At 40.3% G+C, this 9,953-nt stretch overlaps 1 protein-coding gene across 1 annotated transcript in view; it reads left to right on the top strand.

Moving 5' to 3' along the window:
• The window catches only part of LOC107396426 (chemokine-like protein TAFA-2), a 12,485-nt gene extending 12,320 nt beyond the window's left edge, over positions 1-165 (top strand). The window contains exon 5 of the mRNA XM_015976147.3: positions 1-165. This exon is cut by the window's left edge and continues 2,424 nt beyond it. The gene's annotated coding sequence lies outside the window, so the exon portion shown is untranslated.
• The last annotated feature ends 9,788 nt before the right edge of the window (positions 166-9,953 follow it).

Below are 9,953 nucleotides of genomic sequence, written 5' to 3'. Positions count from 1 at the left end.
GTTGTGTCACCTGTAGATAGTAGGGTGTCCACGTCGTAGTTGGTTCAGTACAGCAGGACAAACCGAGATCAGGTTTGTTGCTTTCCCCCCCGAGAGGCCGACCTCTCTCACTGTTGTTTCATCTCTTCAACTTTTAAATAAAGTCACACTCTTCTGTCTTTTTCATCCTGTCTTAATGCAAACATGTCCTACAGGCCATGGGTCACCCCAACCCTAAAACACGACGCAGAACAGAATAACATTTTTCAGTATGAAAAAGTGAAACAAACCTCTTAAGACCTGAGCTTTTATTTGGTCGGCATGTTTAATGTCCTTTTGCTGTTTGCATTCCTGGGAATAATCTAAATGACGAAAGGTGTTTCCCTTTAGTAACAACATGAATTAAAGGCCACACATGTGAAACGCATGTAATGTCCAGAAATGGTCAGTTTCCACCTACATGTTGACCTAGATGCCACCGGTCATCTGCAGACTTAATTCCATCCCCTAAAGTGGATTTTACACTCCGTCGTCCTGAAGCCAGAAGGATCCTGCATTCCATCCGCTGGAGATCAGAACCTCTCTGCAGCTCTGAACACATGATGACGTATTGTCAACATCATGCCCTTCCGCAAGGCCTTAAGCTGGCCTCATCTATCCGCCTGCTTCACAGGACAAAAGATGAACTTCCACCACTACTAAGTTAAATAATCATTAAATAAACGTTTGTTTATTGTCACTTATAATAATTATATTATAAATGAAATGCTTTCATTAACCCATTGATGCATGAATTATGAAATCTTCAACCATGATTTTTTTAACAATTTTTTTCATTCGTCTTTAGGTGTGAATGAAACAAATTTCAACAAATATTTTTTGTAAAATTTTCTAATTTACAAATAATTTATTACATGTCCACCTCAGTGGACAATGTGCATTCTGAGCATGAAATATGTTGGCTTGACTTACTGAAGTCCAAACGGAGGAGCTCAAATACAATTAGGTCTTCAACATATGTGCTTAATAGCAAAAACAAATAAATAACAATTTTGAGTACCTGTCCACTGTAGCGACCATTATGCATCAAAGGGTTCATCTGTGCTTGAATGACTGAAGTTTGAAATGACTTATATATATGATGAGGGAGACCACGATCAAATAACCACAAAAAGGTGGCCATAGATGGACGTGTATATTAGTTAATACAACAGCTTGCCATAGTTGAACCGCATCACTGCTTCTGCAGAGTGACAAAGAAACATGTTCACACTGATTTCAAACAAGCAGGCAGATCTTTGATCTTCCTGAAGCAGCTGACTGATGTGGAGAGCGTTTTTAGTCATGTGACCAACTCGCTACTCAAGAGGGGGAAATGTCGCGCTACCAGCGTGAGCGATAAAAAGTGTCAGCCAGAGGAGCTTCTGGACAAGTGCCTTACCTGTCTCCAACTGTTACTCTGATCCAAGGTGAAACAAATGCTTGGAGAACAAACAACTTTATTCATAGTAGGATGCGGAAGTTTGGACAGCCTGGTTAATCTTTATGGTTTTCCGGTATGAATCGTTGGTTGTTACGATGTCCAGGGTGTACCCTGCCTGTTTCCCTGTTGGCTGCTGGAGATAAGCACCAGCCTTCCGCATGGACAAGCGGGCTCAGATGACAGAAGGATAGATGGAGACACACACAGTTATATTTGAGAAGTAAAACAAAGTTTATATGATTTACAGAAAGTGTAATAATTGGTTAAACAAAATCTGGCAGGTGCATAAATCTGAGCACTGTTGTCATTTTCTTGATTCCTAAAGCTTTAGGACTAATTATTGGATCTCAGAATTGGTTTGGTAAACTCAGTGACCCTTGACCTCCATACACTGGTGAATCAAACTATAAGAAAGAGTATTTAAGGGGACCAATTGTAGGTTTCCCTCTATGAATATTCTCCGAAGAGCAGCAACATGGGGTCTCAGAACAACTCTCACATGAGCTGAGAACAAAGACGGTTCACCATCATGGTTTAGGGGAAGGATACAGGAAGCTGTCTCAGAGACTTCAGCTGTCTGTTTCCACCGTTAGGAACATACTGATGAAATGGAAGACCACAGGCGCAGTTCAAGTTAAGGCTCCAAGTGGAGGAACAAGAAAAATCTCAGATCAACAGACAAGAAGAAAGGTGAGAGCAGAGTCGGCCACAGACCAGTGTAGTGGTGGGGATTAGTTTATTACATTTATTTAATAATAAATAAGATGTGATGTTTCATATAAATATGAATCATCAATCTAATTGGTCTTTGAATATTTGATTTAATATTACCTTAGGGTCTTTTGGAATATTCAGGGAACACACACTTCATATTAATTCAGCCAGAGTCAAGTATACAGTTATAAACATGAAATTAGTTCTATTTTCTGTCATGAATCGGTTAGGAGGAAGTTAGGACCCAAGATACAGAGAACCAGACGGACGAGGCAGGGGTGGAAGATGAAATAAAATCCTTTATTTTTTGGGATAATCCAAAGGCAGGGAGCAAAAAACCAAAAAAAAAAAAAAAAACCTAAATAAGAGATCAAAAACACTAGAAGCACTGGAAACACTGGAGAGCGAACGAGAACGAGTATGACAGAAACAATCGACCGACAAACACACTGAGACACAGACATGGTTTTATACACTGGGGAGGATGAGAGGGAGATGAATTGCAGGTGTGCGGGGAGAGAGAGACCAGGTGAACTCAATTACTAATCAGGGAGGAAACAGACATGATCAAAGAATAAAGCCTAAAGACAAGAAGAGCAGGAAACATAACTAATAATCTAACGGTGGGAGGTGGTGGTGGGGGGGGGGGTAGAGAAAAACCACAAACACCGGAGGGAAAAACACACTAAAGAGACTAATAACATGAACAGCTGCAACTAAAGGAAAATGACCTGAGAGAAAAACCTAAAGACCAGAAGGGCAGCAAACATAACTAATATTCTAAGGGGGAAGCTGAAACTAAAGGAAAACACTACAGAAAGAAAAACTACAGGGGCGTGACTAAAAGGGGGCCAAGGGAGCACAGGACCTGGGAGGGGGATGCTTGAGGAGGGAAACCTAGAGGGCTGAAGATCTGGGGGCAAATGGGGAACACCAGGAGACACAAGAGGAAGATGCAGACAAGGACACATGAGGGCGCTAGGAGACACAAAAGGAGAACCTAGAGAGGGATGGAGAACACAAGGAGACACACGAGGGGAGACGCAGACTCAGACCATGACATTTTCCTGAACTAGTGATTATACGCTACAAAGTATGAATGAAATGATGTGATGGAAGCTAGATGTTTTAGCAAAACCTGGTCAAGTGTCTGAGTGATCTTGTGACGTCAGGGTTGTAAAACCAGTTTGGCTGTTGGGTTAATAAGCTAGAGATTATTCATGAAAACATCCAACACCATTTGTGCTGAGTCGAAGCACCTTAGTGTTGAAGGTCCCTGTGCACTTCAGGGGTCAGGAGGTTGGTATGGACACTGCCGACAGAGTGGACCTCTGGGCAACGGAACTCGTAGATCCAACACGTTCTCACATCCAAAGCGTTGAAAACTGATGAAGGGTGACCAAGCGTTTGTTTCCAACGTGTCAGGGGGTGACACGCTGTGCTGGGTTAAGGTTAGGACAGGGTGAGGGGAAGATTAAATCACTAGAGGTCAGAGGTTAAATGTCGATGAAATGTCCGTTTTACCGTGGGCGTCAGAAAGAGACGCGGTGGCACAGCGTGTCGCCTCCCGTTTCCGACGCGTTGGAGCTCCAAACGCATCGGGAGGCAACTCTTGGTCACCCTTTGTTATTTTTCTACGCTTTGGGTGAGAGAATGTGTTGGTAGTTCAGCTCCGAGCATGACCCGTCTAGTCTGAGATACCCTCCAGGTGACGGCAGGAAGCTGGCGTATCTATTTAGCCTCTGAGGCTGTTGTGTCTGATTTCACTCGCAAGCGTTGCAGAGCGACTGTGACCTTGGTCAAAAGAGAGGATGGCTCCAAATGCTTGCTCACCCGTTCGGCCTAATCGAGAGGCAGCTGGAGAACTGACTAGATCAGGAAGTGATCCTTGTGTTTATTAAATGTTGTTGACAAATTTAGACAAATCAGAATTTGACAAGTTTAAAGGGCGTTACCAAAGACCTCAGAGATTCACTCCCTCACTCAGATGCTTGGAGGTTAACTCTTAGTGTGGAGTGAAAGTGTTAAACATTAATAATAATATTATGATATTATTGTGTTCATATTAATAGATTAAATTACTAGAATCAACAATACTGATCTGGTGTAATTTAAGATCTGAAATGAATCATTACAGGAGAAATATTCATTATAACTAGGGATGGTACCTTTGACATTTGAATCGATCCGGTACTAATTCCCGGTACCTACGAATCGATACCGGTACTTAACGGTACCAATTTTTGATACTTTTGAGTGTTTATTATTTTAATTCTCTTTTATAATTAAATATATATTTTTCTCAATATATAACAATATTTGATAAATATCATGATAAATAACATACAACTGTTTGTATTTTAACATTGTCCTTGTAGTTTTATAAGCTGATAATTAAACTGAAGCAAACATCTTTACTGTGAACTAAATTTACTGTGTATCTTCATTCCTTTTGCCGTCTTTTTTCATTTGATTTTTCCTACTGGGAAGTTAGAATTTCCGAGGAGAAAGCGAACGCACCATTAGCTGATAACAATGGTAGCAATGGAAGCTAACATACCAAGCTAACGTTATCTTAAACAGTTTATTTAGCTGCTGGAGCAGATTAAAATGATGATGCCTCACACTTAGATCGTTGTCGCTGGTTTCATCTTCACCCAATCACCCGTCGCATTTAGTGAAGTGAAGCCAAACTTTAGAGCGCGTTCATGTTCTAGTCGGAAATTCGGAGTTCCGAGGAGACAGCGGAAGCACCATTAGCAAAACGGAAGCTAACATATCAAGCTAATTATATTTACCTACCGGAGCAGATTAAGATGAGGATGTCTCACTTAGATCGTTGTCTGTCGCTGGTTTCATCATCACCCAGTTACCCATCACATTTAGTGAAGTGGACCCAAGCTTTAGCGTGCGTTCTTTCTACCATGCTGCTCTGTTTACAACTGGCTCGCAGCGACCGACGACATAACGCTCTTGCGCATGCGCAGCTGTCTAGGCAAGTTCTCGTTATGAAGGACGGGTACCGAAACGAGGCACTGTTTGAAACAACGTGAATCGGTGCTCGGTCGTTAATGTGGAATTCGGTCGGTACCTTAAAAAGAACTGAATTCGGTACCCATCCCTAATTATAACCCATCATTCATTAATGTAACGTATAGGACACGTTAACCAAACACTTTGATTTACACAAATTGTTTGTTCAACAGAATATGATTATATGGGGTTTAAAAAAAGGTCAAGAAAACGAGGCTTTATTCAGAGAGTAAAAGTTCAGGAGTTCTGCATCTTGCAGCCTTGAGGCTCATAACGCACGCAGGATGTGGTAAGAAGTTCATCTCTTCATGTCACCATCCCAGTGTCAGAGTGACCCGTATGAACCAGCTGGCCTGTAAGTTAAAAGTTCACTTCTGGTAATTTTTGATGAAATACTCGGCTTTTTGCTACATCAGCACCAAAGACCTACAACATCATCTTGCTGCAGACGGAGTCGCTGTGCATCGTTCAGCTATTGGGTACACTTTACACAAGGAGATGCTGCATGTGAGAGTGATGCAGAGAAGGCCTTGTCTCCTCCCACAGCACAAACAGAGCTGCTTGTGCACATTTGGACAAGCCAGCTTCTTTCTGGAATGAGGTGCTGTGGACTGATGAAACTAAAACTTTAGTTGTTGAGCAGAACAAGGGCGTTATGCATGGAGGAAAAAGAACACAGCTTTGCTTGGTTCCACCAAACATTTGTAGTCGTTTTGCTTTGGTGTGGCCCATGCCTTGTTTGGTACCCAACTAGTCATTAGCTGATCAATCAGGTTAGAACTAATCTATGTTTCCCCAGGCTGAGGCTGATCCATTTCGACTGCTAAGATGCAAACTGTTGATGACAAATTTACAAAGGCAAAATGAACAAAACCTTAAATGTGCTTGTCTGATTGCAACATAAACACTGAGCAAATGAGACTCTGGTGAAAAAGTGCATTAATGTCAGTAATCCAGCTCAGGCCGTGAGACCACCTAAAGGCTCAGGATCCCTCTGCAGGTGTCCTGGATGCATTAGCTGGTCAGAGTGTGACCTTCCGAGTATAGAATCTTGAACCTTTCCATGATATTCTAATTGTCTGAGATGTTGAATGTGGGTTTTCATCAGCTGTGAGCATAACCATCACGGTTATAACAAAGAAAGCCTGACATATCTGCATTTGCATGGAACGAGTCTGTCTCATAGATCAGTTTCTACTTTTAGGCAGAATTTTGGACATAAATGAACTTTTGAACCAGATTTTTGGTTTTCCACTGTAGTGTAATGGTTTATGGCTCTTTTATGAAAGAGGAACCATTCTACATATTAATTTGAGATATTAATTTTAATAAATTAATAACCAAATTTTATAGAGTTAAGAAGACTCAAAGGTTGTTTTCATCGATAAACTGACGATCATATCCGTGTGTCTGTGTTTCAATTCAATGAAGAGACAAGTTTGAAATTTAAGAGTTTAATTCTTCCATTTAAACTAATGATTTGAAACGACAATCATAGGAAAAATAATCAACATTGGCAATCTTGTTGGACAATCTTTAACAGTTGATATTTTAAGCTTGCACAAATAGACCTTGTGTTGGATGTGCTAAGATTTGAGGATGATGGAATTATGAATGCGTGCATGCAGGTGTCTGAGATTGCTTCAGGGAGAGAAAAGGTGAACCTGAGTGGAAAATGATGGTTTGAATTAAACTTAGTTCTTATTAGAAAAATTGCATCAGAACGCTATCTGTTGTGTTCTGCCTCACCGACTTAGGACCCTCTTTTAGATCCGGACCCCGGAGGATGTGTTATCCAGAAGACACCTGGGCTGGCAGGGAAGACCTAGGTGTGTGGCGGTCCAGTCCCGAGTTGACCTCGGTACACGTTGCTGAAGCGTTCGGCAGATGCGCTTTCTCAAGTTTAAATTAACTCACAAATCAAAGACTCTGGGACGAGTCTGCGTTAGCGGTTGCATTTCAGTTATTCTGTCTGGCTTGACAGAAATAGCGTGGGGGGGGGGATAAGAGCCGGCGGCTCCGTTCCCCGTTGGCGTTTGTTCAGCACATCCGCTCTCTTCCGTTGTCTCTCTCGAACTGAATAACTTACCAAAACCCACTTCTCTTCCCAAAGCAACTTGTGCGTCAGAGCAAATGTGTTTTGGAGTTACTGTGAACCCAGACCTGTGTGAGCGAGTGTGGAGGTCATCCTAAACATCTCCAAACATTATTTAATTAAGTATACTGATTCATTATAGTTCATTATGATTCTCCAAAGCTTAATAATAATTCATTTGATTAAAATACATTTATAATGAGCAAAATGATAAATTGATTATTTAGCATTAATAAACAAAGAAAGCGTAAGACTTTATTATGACTAGATTTCCTGTGAGAACACCTTCTGATGATGCAGGTGTTAGATGTTGTTGATTCCTTGTAGACTTGCTGGCGGCTCAGGTCTTTACCTGTGGGTGAAAGTTGCTGGTGACCCAGCTTCGACCCAGCCGGCAAATACAACCTTTGGCACAGAAAAACCCATACTTCCTCACGCTACACCACTTTCACCTGTAAAACAACCGAGACACTAGACGCTGTTTTGACTTCCAGATGTTTGTGTGTCATTTTTATTTCAAGCTTCTCATCTTTACTACTCATGAATTAAAGGTCCCGTGACTCAGTGGCTCTTACAGCTTTCTTGGTCTTTTTAGCTTTGTTTCCACTAATGTTTTATTTAAAAAGCCTCTGAAAATTAGCTGTTTTGCGTTTTTTAGATGATGTCCTTTTAGGATCAAACCTACACATGATATCATCACGCCTGCATGGTGTTAGGCCACTTGACTGTGTTTGGTGAACTCTGATTTGTTTTAAATTCAGAATCTTTGAAGTTTGGAACAAAGACTCACCGCTGGCGTTCATGTCAGCACTGGCACTTCTGCTTCTGTTCCTAAAATATCAGTATGCACCCGGGTGTTTTCACCTTTTATTTATTTGAGATTCTTTTTCATGACATTCATTAGGCGACTCTCAGATGTGTCTGTGATCTGCACACACTCGTGCCATGGTTAAAACCCCCAAAACAAAGCAAGAAGCCTGCAGAGTTGATCTGTGAAAAGACTTTTAAGGTAAGCCGGAGCTGTTAGCTCTGTGCCTGCTCCACAAACGGAGCAGAAACCTCTCAGCACCCGTCAGACGACGCTGCTTTAGAAACTCACCCAAAATAAAGCTGACGGCAGATGAAATCACATAATTAAGCTGCTCAAAGTTACAGAAGCTGCTCTTAGATTCAATGAAGTTCCTTTTCATTTTAAAGTGAAACTCTGTCATTTTCATCACCCAGTGACACCCGCAAACAGCATGTGGCAGCTGGTCTGACACAAGTTTCTGGTTAGTGTGTGTGTGTGTGTGTGCATGTGATATATAAGTGTGTGTGTGGTGTTTTTTGTAGGTTGTGATCACTAAAAGACCCCGTGGCTCACATGAAGCACGATGAGGAGTTTCCTCTCATCCACAGCTTATTCCACACAGACAGGATTGTGTTTCATACCATCGGTGTTAGACGGCGCATCTAATCTGACTTGAATCATTTTACCTGAGTCCAAAATGAAAGTTCAGGTTTTTTTTACTGGAGCAAAAATTCACGTAGACGAACTAAATGTCACATAAATCCTTCAGAGGAGTGGACTTTCTCTTTTGTGATGTGTTGTGGGTTAAATATTGTTGCTTTTAAGCTTAATATATTACCTTTACTTATGACCAATAAGATGTGATATTCCATATAAATAAAGGATATCAACTTTATTGGTCTTTGAACGTTTAATCAGAAGATTCTAGGATTCTTTGCTTTTTCAGGGATCAAACACACTTCGTATAAATTCAGACAGAGCCAGGTTTATAAAAGGTAAGAAATGTATTTTCTAAACAATTTAAAAACAAGACGACTGTGATGGATGAATCTAAGAGGATGGAACGTGATGTATGGTGATTGAATGGTGTGTTTATCAGAACCTTGTATCTAGAACAGCGGTTCCCAAATTTATTTAGCCGCGCACCCCCTTCTACGTCCTGACCATGGCGACGCACACCCCAGCCCCACACATCTGGGCATGGCTATATGTGTATATATATATATATATATATATATATATATATATATATATATATACACCCACACACACACACACATCACAACACAAAAGAGAAAGTCCACTCTTCTGAAGGGTTTATGTGACATTTAGTTCTTCTGATATATATATATATATATATATATATATATATATATATATATATATATCCCTATAGCCATATATATTTATATATATATATATACCTGTATATACCTATATATATATACCTATATATATATATATATATATATATATATATATATATATATATATAGGTATATACATACCTATATATATATAGTCAGGTTCATGAGGAGTCACTGGCTGGAGCGGACTCGAATTTAATACGTCATCCCAAAATAGAAGCTAATATGTTAATTTGACCTTGAATGAAAAATGCTGTTATAAAACCTCTTAAAAGTTTTTACCACGGACGTAAAGCGGTGAAAGATCAGGAAGATTCTAAGGGCCACAGCTGTCAGGGGCCCAAAAAAGTTTCAAAGTTGAATAAAAAAATAAAGTTTAAAAATCACAAGTAATTTATTTTGCAGTATTTTTTCTCATTTAAGACATTAAACAAACAATCTTTTAGTCTTTATGAAATGTGTATTTATTCAGTAGCAGGCGAGGCCAGGGCC

Source organism: Nothobranchius furzeri, chromosome 15 (genome assembly GCF_043380555.1).
Source record: "Nothobranchius furzeri strain GRZ-AD chromosome 15, NfurGRZ-RIMD1, whole genome shotgun sequence".
Classification (NCBI taxonomy): Eukaryota; Metazoa; Chordata; class Actinopteri; order Cyprinodontiformes; family Nothobranchiidae; genus Nothobranchius; species Nothobranchius furzeri.
Note: the sequence above shows the minus strand (reverse complement) of the source record. Positions and strands in the feature narration are given on the sequence as shown.